This window comes from Abramis brama (assembly GCF_963993115.1).
Source record: "Abramis brama genome assembly, chromosome: 1".
Lineage (NCBI taxonomy): Eukaryota > Metazoa > Chordata > Actinopteri > Cypriniformes > Leuciscidae > Abramis > Abramis brama.
This window is the reverse complement of record NC_139963.1, coordinates 2,376,330-2,384,584: the sequence shown is the minus strand read 5'-3', so window position 1 is coordinate 2,384,584 and position 8,255 is coordinate 2,376,330. Positions and strand designations below refer to the sequence as shown.

General features: G+C 37.8%; 1 long non-coding RNA gene across 1 annotated transcript; it reads right to left on the bottom strand.

Annotated features, from left to right (window-relative positions):
- Positions 1–358: 358 nt before the first annotated feature.
- Positions 359–1,125, bottom strand: LOC311086908. The gene is made up of 3 exons (XR_014607142.1): positions 1,042–1,125; positions 595–837; positions 359–449 (listed from the first exon to the last, which is right to left on the bottom strand). It is a non-coding gene; the product is annotated as an uncharacterized lncRNA (long non-coding RNA).
- Positions 1,126–8,255: the final 7,130 nt, after the last annotated feature.

Here is an 8,255-nt window from a genome sequence, read left to right as displayed (position 1 = left end):
GTACTGTTTAAAAGCACCTGTTGCCCTAAAAAGGTTTAAAAATAATTTGTAAATACTTTTAAAATTGTCAGTGTGATATCACTTTTTGGGCACGGTTCTCTTTTTACATTTTACTCTTCATTTCAGCAATTTTATTTATGTCAAAGTTCCCTTGTTTACAGTTACACTTTCATTTAAGTAATTTAAGTACTTAAGTAAATTAAGTAATGTTTTTGTTATTGTTAAATTATGTTTTATTTATTAATAAATATTCTAAATGACATACGAGTATGGGTGTCTGTAACAGTAACAGTCCATAAATGTAAACTTTACAATAGAAAATAAACAGAATGTGGCAAACATTGAGTAAATTTTGTTTATTGCAAGCAGTGGTTTGAACAAAAGAAAAAGTGCATAGTTCACAACTGCAACATGTGGAGTCGGCTCTTATTCTGGTGCCTCTGGGTGCCCTGTACACAAAGAAAAGCACAAAAAAGATTTTCAATTATTAAAAAAAAAAATCAAAACCATGTAAAAGTGTGATAGTTTATACAAAATGGTAGAACCATGGACATCGACATTAGTGTAAATTTTGCCAAAAGAGCATCGTCTCACCTATTCCTCTGGTGTGCTGTGTCCTTAGAAGCTCCTCCGTTGAAGGTGCTGGCACACCAGATAGGCTTCCAAAGACGTCTTGGGTCACCAGGTCATCTTGTTGGCTTAAGGGGAAGCCCTCTGGATGCCAACCTCTTCCGTACAATATCGACTTGTAACTCTGTGATGTAACTGTAGTCTTTCTTGTCCTTTATGGAGTACAGGTGCCATCTCCAGGACCGTTTGCTGTAAAGCTTTGCATATCTGTAAAAATAAAAGTTTTGTGTTGCTTTAAAATATGATGTATGGCAATAGACGTTGTTCCAAAAGTAGTTGAAGTCGTGTGCCTTGAAACCAAGGTATGTGTGCTTTAACTAATAACCCCTGCCTGTCAGTCAATACTTTCCATAACATTTCCCCCTGTGACCAAACCAAACATCATGCATAGATTAGCTTGGAACATCTTACTGAAGAGTGCCATCTTGTTTTTTCCTTGGTGCCCTGTTGATGTGGTGATTGTAGTCGAGAGCCGCAAGAAAGACTTGTGAACTGTACACTGCATGTGTGAAGCAGAAACGTTTGCTGGCGTACATGAGGATGTGATTATGGAAAGACTCAAGTTCTGCAGTTGATCTGAGGGAAACAAAAAATAAGTTTAACCATTTCCAAACAGTGCACACATGCAATGTGTTGGCAACAACAGTCTTACTCACCTGAAATGCAGATACTTAGGAACATCCTTGAGCCATCGTGCGTCAGCATTAGTTCACTGAGTTTCTGATGGGCTTCTGAGTTAGGCTCTATCCAGTCCTTTTCCCTTGGCTCCACAAGGGGACCGTGATGGCAGCTACCCAGAGCCCAAGAGTGCTCCCCGGTTACATGGTGGAGTAGGCCGACCCACATGTCCTAAAATTTAAATGAATGCAGAAATTTCAATTTCTGTGGCAAGCAAACAGATCCAGCAACTCATAACCTTACTTGTGCAGTACTCAGGTGATCAATTCAAAGCAGTCTGGGAGAACTCGCAAACAGAGAAACACAGATCCATCAGACAGATCTGTTTCAAAGCATTTCAATGTTCTCAACTGATGAGTGTGCAGAGGTGGAAAATAGTGTAGAAGTGCTGTGCAAACATTGTGTAAATCATGGACTGAATCTTTTGCATAGCACTTCTTTACAGAGCTTTACACAGTTATCTGTCGAACACTTGAGAACATACAAACCCCATAAAGCAGATCTGACTTGATTCCATGTTTTCCTGAGTGCAAGTCAACACATTTATATCAATGTCAATTACTTGTTCGAGACTGCATTATACAATCTAGATTTTACAAATACATACAAAACATTCATCATAGTTCTCTGCGGTCTTGCAACAGTGCCAAAAAAATGGTTGCAGATGTCTCTACACCATTGCAGAAGAATTGGGCACCCCTTCTGTTGGCCTAGTTGTAAAACAACATATAACATGTGCATGGGTACAAAAATCAAGAGATTTACGACATGACACAAAAATACTATTACATGTGTGAAAATACAAAATGTGGCAGTACCGCAGTCAGTCTTCTAGAAAGATGTTTAGAACCATGACAGACATCGAGAGAATGGTGAACCCCCTTATCTTTGAACTTCCCTGTCTTGGGATCTGTAAAGTAAGAAGAAATAAAAGAGATACATACACCTGTTTCAAAGCGACATACCGAAAGTACCGTCCTATAGGCAGCTGTGTTGCAATACAAAAAATAAAGCCAATTACATACTTACTGAATTATTACCACTGAAGCATTACCACTACTTACTGAAAAGAGCCGAAATCTGTAGGTTGGCATCCGTGCATATTTCAGCCAGTTTGACATCTCGACAGAGGTCATCAAATGTTCGGAGAAACCCCTCCTTCTCCACGGCCACTGAATTTCTTGCCATCTCCCTCTTGTCAATATTGATAATGGATATAATTTTTTTAATGTCATTCTCCATGACAGAGTAAGAACAGTATTGCACGCAAAAACCAGGACTATCCATCCGGCCATCTCCTGTTTGCATATTGGAGAAGCAAATGTGAGAATAGAAGTGCGAATAGTTATATTGGCCCATGACATATATTTAATGAGCAGTCAAGTCCAGAGTTATTTCAAAACGACACTTACCCAGGGCCACCACACTTTGCTTCGACTGAAGCTGCCTGATGATTTCAGTCCTTTTTGTGTCCCAAAATTCTTTTATTGGGTCGATTGGGTCAAAGCAATCTTGGTGTAATTGTTGCCGGAGAACAATATGTTGGTGCTAACTAGGAAGTTGCCGGCGTGCATTCCTTGTGCGAACATTGGCTGCGAAGACCACTTCCACACGACGTGACCATGTAGACATATCTGTAAAACATTTAAACAAGCAATGTGTATAGTTATTGTCACAAATGTGATAACTACTACAGTCTATTACTCTACACAAAATACCAACAAATCCCTGATATAAAAAAGACTGAAAATGTACCCATTCAACAACTGCAGCAGTGCCCCTTTCCCGGATAAACACCTCAAATTGTTTTGGTGCACTACAACGTTGCTTGGTGGTCCGGTCCATCACTGTACATGCTCTGGTTGGAAAGTCCAAATACTGCACAAGCTGCTTCAGGCTGCTGTGGTACACTATTGAAACTGGCACACCAATGATGTCATCTTCACATAAAACTTTCATCAGAAAAGTAGATGGTGAAGCATCAGTTGTGGTCTCTTCCTCTTTCTCCTCCTCTATGTCTTCAAAATCATACAGTGTGTCTTCCATATTAATTTCACAAAGATCATCCAAGTTCAACTGTGTGTCAAAGGCCCCACCAGTCCTATTGAAAAACATGATCCTGAGAAACCATAATCTGAGTCTGAATGCAGAGCAAACAAATATTTATGCACAACTGCAGGCTTCCTCTGTCTAATCCTCTGCCAAATATAACAGGTCCTCTGGGACCTCGTCTGGACAGCTTGTGGTGTCCTCGTCTGGACAGCTTATGATGTCCTCATAGTCTATACTACACAAAGTGTAAAGAAAAAAAAAGAATCTGGCATGCTTTAAAAAATGTGAGATCTCCCTGAAAAATACACAACCACAATTACTTACATGGCTAAGGTCATTGAAGACATTCTCATCGATTGTGTGTGCAGTAACTGTGGCCTCATTCAGATCAACTGATGACATACTAGAAAAGACATGAAGACAGTATCAGACTATGTTTTGGAAATACAGCATGGGTGTAAAACAAACAGCTATGTGTGTGATGCTGCATTGGCCAATGACAATGTGTGTGATAGCAATATTCATGCACCATGATAATTTAGAAAGGTTCTCTTTATGACATCAGGTAGTGGAATAGCATTGTGTTTTTCATAGAGCCCTATCCAGTGAATTGAACAACACTAGAAAGAAAAGTGCACATCCATATGAAAGAAGGTAGCCTAAGCTCAATTAACAACAAACAAGATGAGGAAAAAGGGCCTGTAGTTATTTTGTACCTGGCTTCCAACTGTTCAATCACTGATAAAGTGATACGATCCATTTCTTCCACTCCCTCGATGGCAAACTCATATCTGTTCCCCAGCACCACCAACACAAATAGAAATAAAAGAGAGATTATCACATAATTACAGTATGCATACCAAAAATGTGGACAGTAATCAATGACAAATTGTCTCACCGTCCGGACAAAGCCTATGCTAGATAATTGTGGTGGGGAAGGCCTCCTGTCCCAGCCCTGAATGGCGTGGAGGTGCGTTTGTCCTTATCGTAGCTATGGCGGCAACAAATTGAAATGATCGTTAGGAAATAAAATCCCTGAGCACTTGCAGCTTTAGGTTAGCGGGTGATTTGTGTGGGCATAAAGGAAAGTCAAAGTAGTCACTACAAACAAAGTTGAGTTTTACTGATACTTCATTCAATGTGTAATGTCGCCAAGTTAGATAAATGCCTTTATATATTGCATAACAGAATGCAGAAAAAGAGAAACATTATCTTAAAATCGTTTCGCCACCTGAGGTTATATCTATAGCTCCAATACAAGGACGCAATAATAGCAAGATAACGTTAGCTTCGCGTTTCCCAGTGAGCTTAAACAACGGCGGCGTCGTAAACAAATTTAGTCAAAGTTGTCAATAGCCTATAAATGAACATTCAAATTCATAACATTTGTGATTGGGGGTGAAAACTATCATTCACACAAATTGTCGCCCTATTGTGAATTTGCTTGTTAATTTACAATAGAGATTGATCGCTAGCTGCTAGAAACATATGTTGTATTCACCAAAGTTAACACTGACTGTATAGTTCTAGCTAATTACATCATTGTGTTGGTTTGGCAAACATGAACGTCAATTTAGAAAAAAAATGGATTTACCTGTCCAGCAAAAACAGAGCAACTGAATGTCGGATTGGAAGCCCTTCTGCCGGCGGAGTTCTCGCCACCTTTCGAAGGCTTTTCCAATGTAAATTCGGTACTTTTGCGCATTCCTTCTCCTTTTCCCTCTTCTTTGCAATTTGTTCATCGGAACGTCGTCTCTTTGGTCATGTGTTGGCCATAATTCCCTCTTCATGTGTACGCGCACTAACCCCCCCCAGACCCCACCCTCAAATACTTCTTGCCAGTGATTGGCTGGAACACTGTTTGTTGTGTTTCGTGGTGCGGGTGAGCCCAGTTTGTTTTTGTTGCCGTTTGTGGAGCCTGTGGTGTCTATAGAGACCGCGTTTTTTTACAGTGTGTTCAGGGGACAGGCAGCTAGCGGATAGTGAGGAGATGTTTGCTGTATGTGACAAAAAATGTTTTGGCCAAAAAAACATGTGACATCACTTAGAGCACCTTTAATTAATTAATTACATAAAATCATTATCCAGAAGTTCAAAATATATAGCTCACTGTACTGTATATCAGCAGTCGATGCTGTGCTTTTGCGACATATTTTTCTCATGATATAGCCATGAGTATGCATTTTAATGTTTCTGCTTTGAGTCTTATAAATTGCAAAAATAAAATTTTTAGTGCAAAAAAACAAAAAAAAGATTCTACGTGAATAATGATCATTGATGTGTATTTGACTCGGAAGATGGCGTAACAACATACAGAAAATATAATGGTAACGTTACAGTATGCAAGTAATTATTCTAGCGATGTGTAATGCTAAATAAGGTTTGCTAGTACATTATTTCAGCAACATGACAAGCCAGTGAATTAGCAGTGACATTTTATCTGTATGTCATGCGGCTAGAGTTTTAGTCAATGGGCTCCGACGGCTTGTTTATCGTCATCGGTCTTTTTCCGTTTACCTGTCTTTGTTGTATGAGCAGGTGCCACTCGAGAAATTGTCAGTTTTGGTTGTTTGTCCCTCATTAGCACAGCTGCGGCACACCGGCAATCTTGATTTTTGAACGACGGTATGCGCTGTGCGAGAGAGGGGTGTGATCAGCGCGTACACAAGCTTGATTGACACTGCTAAGACACTCCTCCTGGCTCTGATTGGTTGTTTCTGACCGGGAGCGGTGTATTTCTGCAAATGGCAATAGGACCACTGGGAGGAGCCAGAGGAGCTTGATTTTTTCACAGATTATCTGTCTCATATTCTACTGTCATGACATAATGACAGTTTTAACAAATATGTAAAAAAATACATTTTTACAAAAGTTACCTACTGCAGCTTTAAAGGTATTTGCTCCCTGTGTCTTTTAGACTTTGTTCAAACTGCACTTATTGCCATAGCGTTTTTTTTTAAAACAATTTAGCCAATTTAACTTTAGACTTGAACTTGCATGTTTTTTTGTTGTTGTTTTTTTTTTTTTTTTTTTTTTTTTTTGAATGAAATGAGTTTTGAATGAAATGCATGGATTTTAAAAGTTGTTAGAAAAGCCATATTGATGAAATTGTATTGTCACTTTAAAGAATGTTTTTGAAGGACCAATGTTGTACTGAATAGCGTTTAATAAAATCATTCACTCATATTGGATTGATGCTTTTTTGATTAACTTAATAGTTTAGGTTAGTTGAACACCAACTTTAAGTTTGTAAATGCAATAAAACTCAAGTTGAGTAAACTAAAAAGTACTGTAGCTGGTTGCTTAAAATTAAATTTATACATTAAGAAAACTCAATATTTATAGTCAACTAAACAAATTGATAGTTTAACTAAGTTTGTTAAACTTAATATATTATGTTGATTGAACATACTAATTGACCCTAAGTTGAGAAAAATGTCAAAACTCAAAAATGTCCTGCAGCTGGTTGCCTTAAACTTTTGAGTTTTCTCAACTTTTTTTTAATTTTTTTTTTTACAGTGCATACACAATTTCAAATTAATATTATTCAACAATGCTAACCTTACCCTATAATGAAATTGAAGACGTTATAAATATAATATTGCCAGATAAGAAAAATCTTAAGACAGTATATGCTCCCACAAGTCGAGAATGGCACTTTAAATTAAGCTATCAACAATCTCGTTTCTGCGGTTTGAGCTGCGAAAAAATGAAGAAAAACCATGACCCTATGAAAAATGCGTTAAATCTTACCAGTAGCTGCGTTTTCTTTCGGCTCGGGAGTCGGCTGGCTTCACTGCCTCACGCGCACGTGGTAACAGTTAACGTTTGCTGGCAAGAGAAAAATCCGAGTGCATATTTCCGGCTAGCACACCAACTAATACATCACATACACAATTCCAATTTAATTTTTATTCAACAATGTTATAATTTGTCCAAACTGATGACGTTATCAAATGTTGCCAGATGCACACACGAAACGAAATTACTAATTAGGAAGGGTGCCGCTAACTACTTCTCTCTTTCAGTGCACTCTTAAAGTTGAACAAACAGCTAACTTTACAAGAGTAAACTGTGGAAATTAATGAGCAAAGTTACCTTTCTGAAGTTAAATGAAATTTCGAATTCCGTAGCTTTCCACGGCTGAAAAAAATCCCGCTAGAAATTGCTGTATTGTGATTCACAGAAAAAATATTTTTACTGTAGAATTTACCCACCATTGAAAATGTACCATGATGCTTTGCAGATCGACAGCAACATGCTGTATACAGGTTCTACAGTAAGCATTTGCTCATTTTACAGTAATAATGCTGTGAAAATTACAGAAATTTGTTACAGTGTGGCAGTTGTTCTTTACAAGTGCACTTTACAATTTAAAGTTTATTATTTTGGTTATTATTTTTGACTTCTAAAGCATTTATTAATCTTACTTAATGTTAATTTCAAGATTTACAAATAGATTTTTTATATTTTTTCAATAAGTTAATGTTAGTTAATGCATTCACTAATGTTTACAAATGGGACCTTAAAAAAAGTCCTAAAATAGGCTTAATTTATTTGTGTGAAACATAATTTCTTTCTCATTTAGGGTTGGTTGGCATTCTTAAAACGAGTAAGCTTGACTCTTCCAGCTGTGTTTTGGTGTGTCACCAGATGATGGCGCTCTCCACCAGGTGACGCTTGATGTCTGCCCAGCTCAATCACACCCTCATGCAAGAGGATAGATAATGAATATGTATATTCTATAATATTTCACAGTATCATAACTTTGAAACATCTTCAATACAGTGGCATCATGAGGGCAAATTAGAACAGTAGTTTTATTTTAATGAGTGACCAAATGTATTCCACTTGTTTAAAGAACACAGACAGTGCCAACAAATATAAATCTCCAA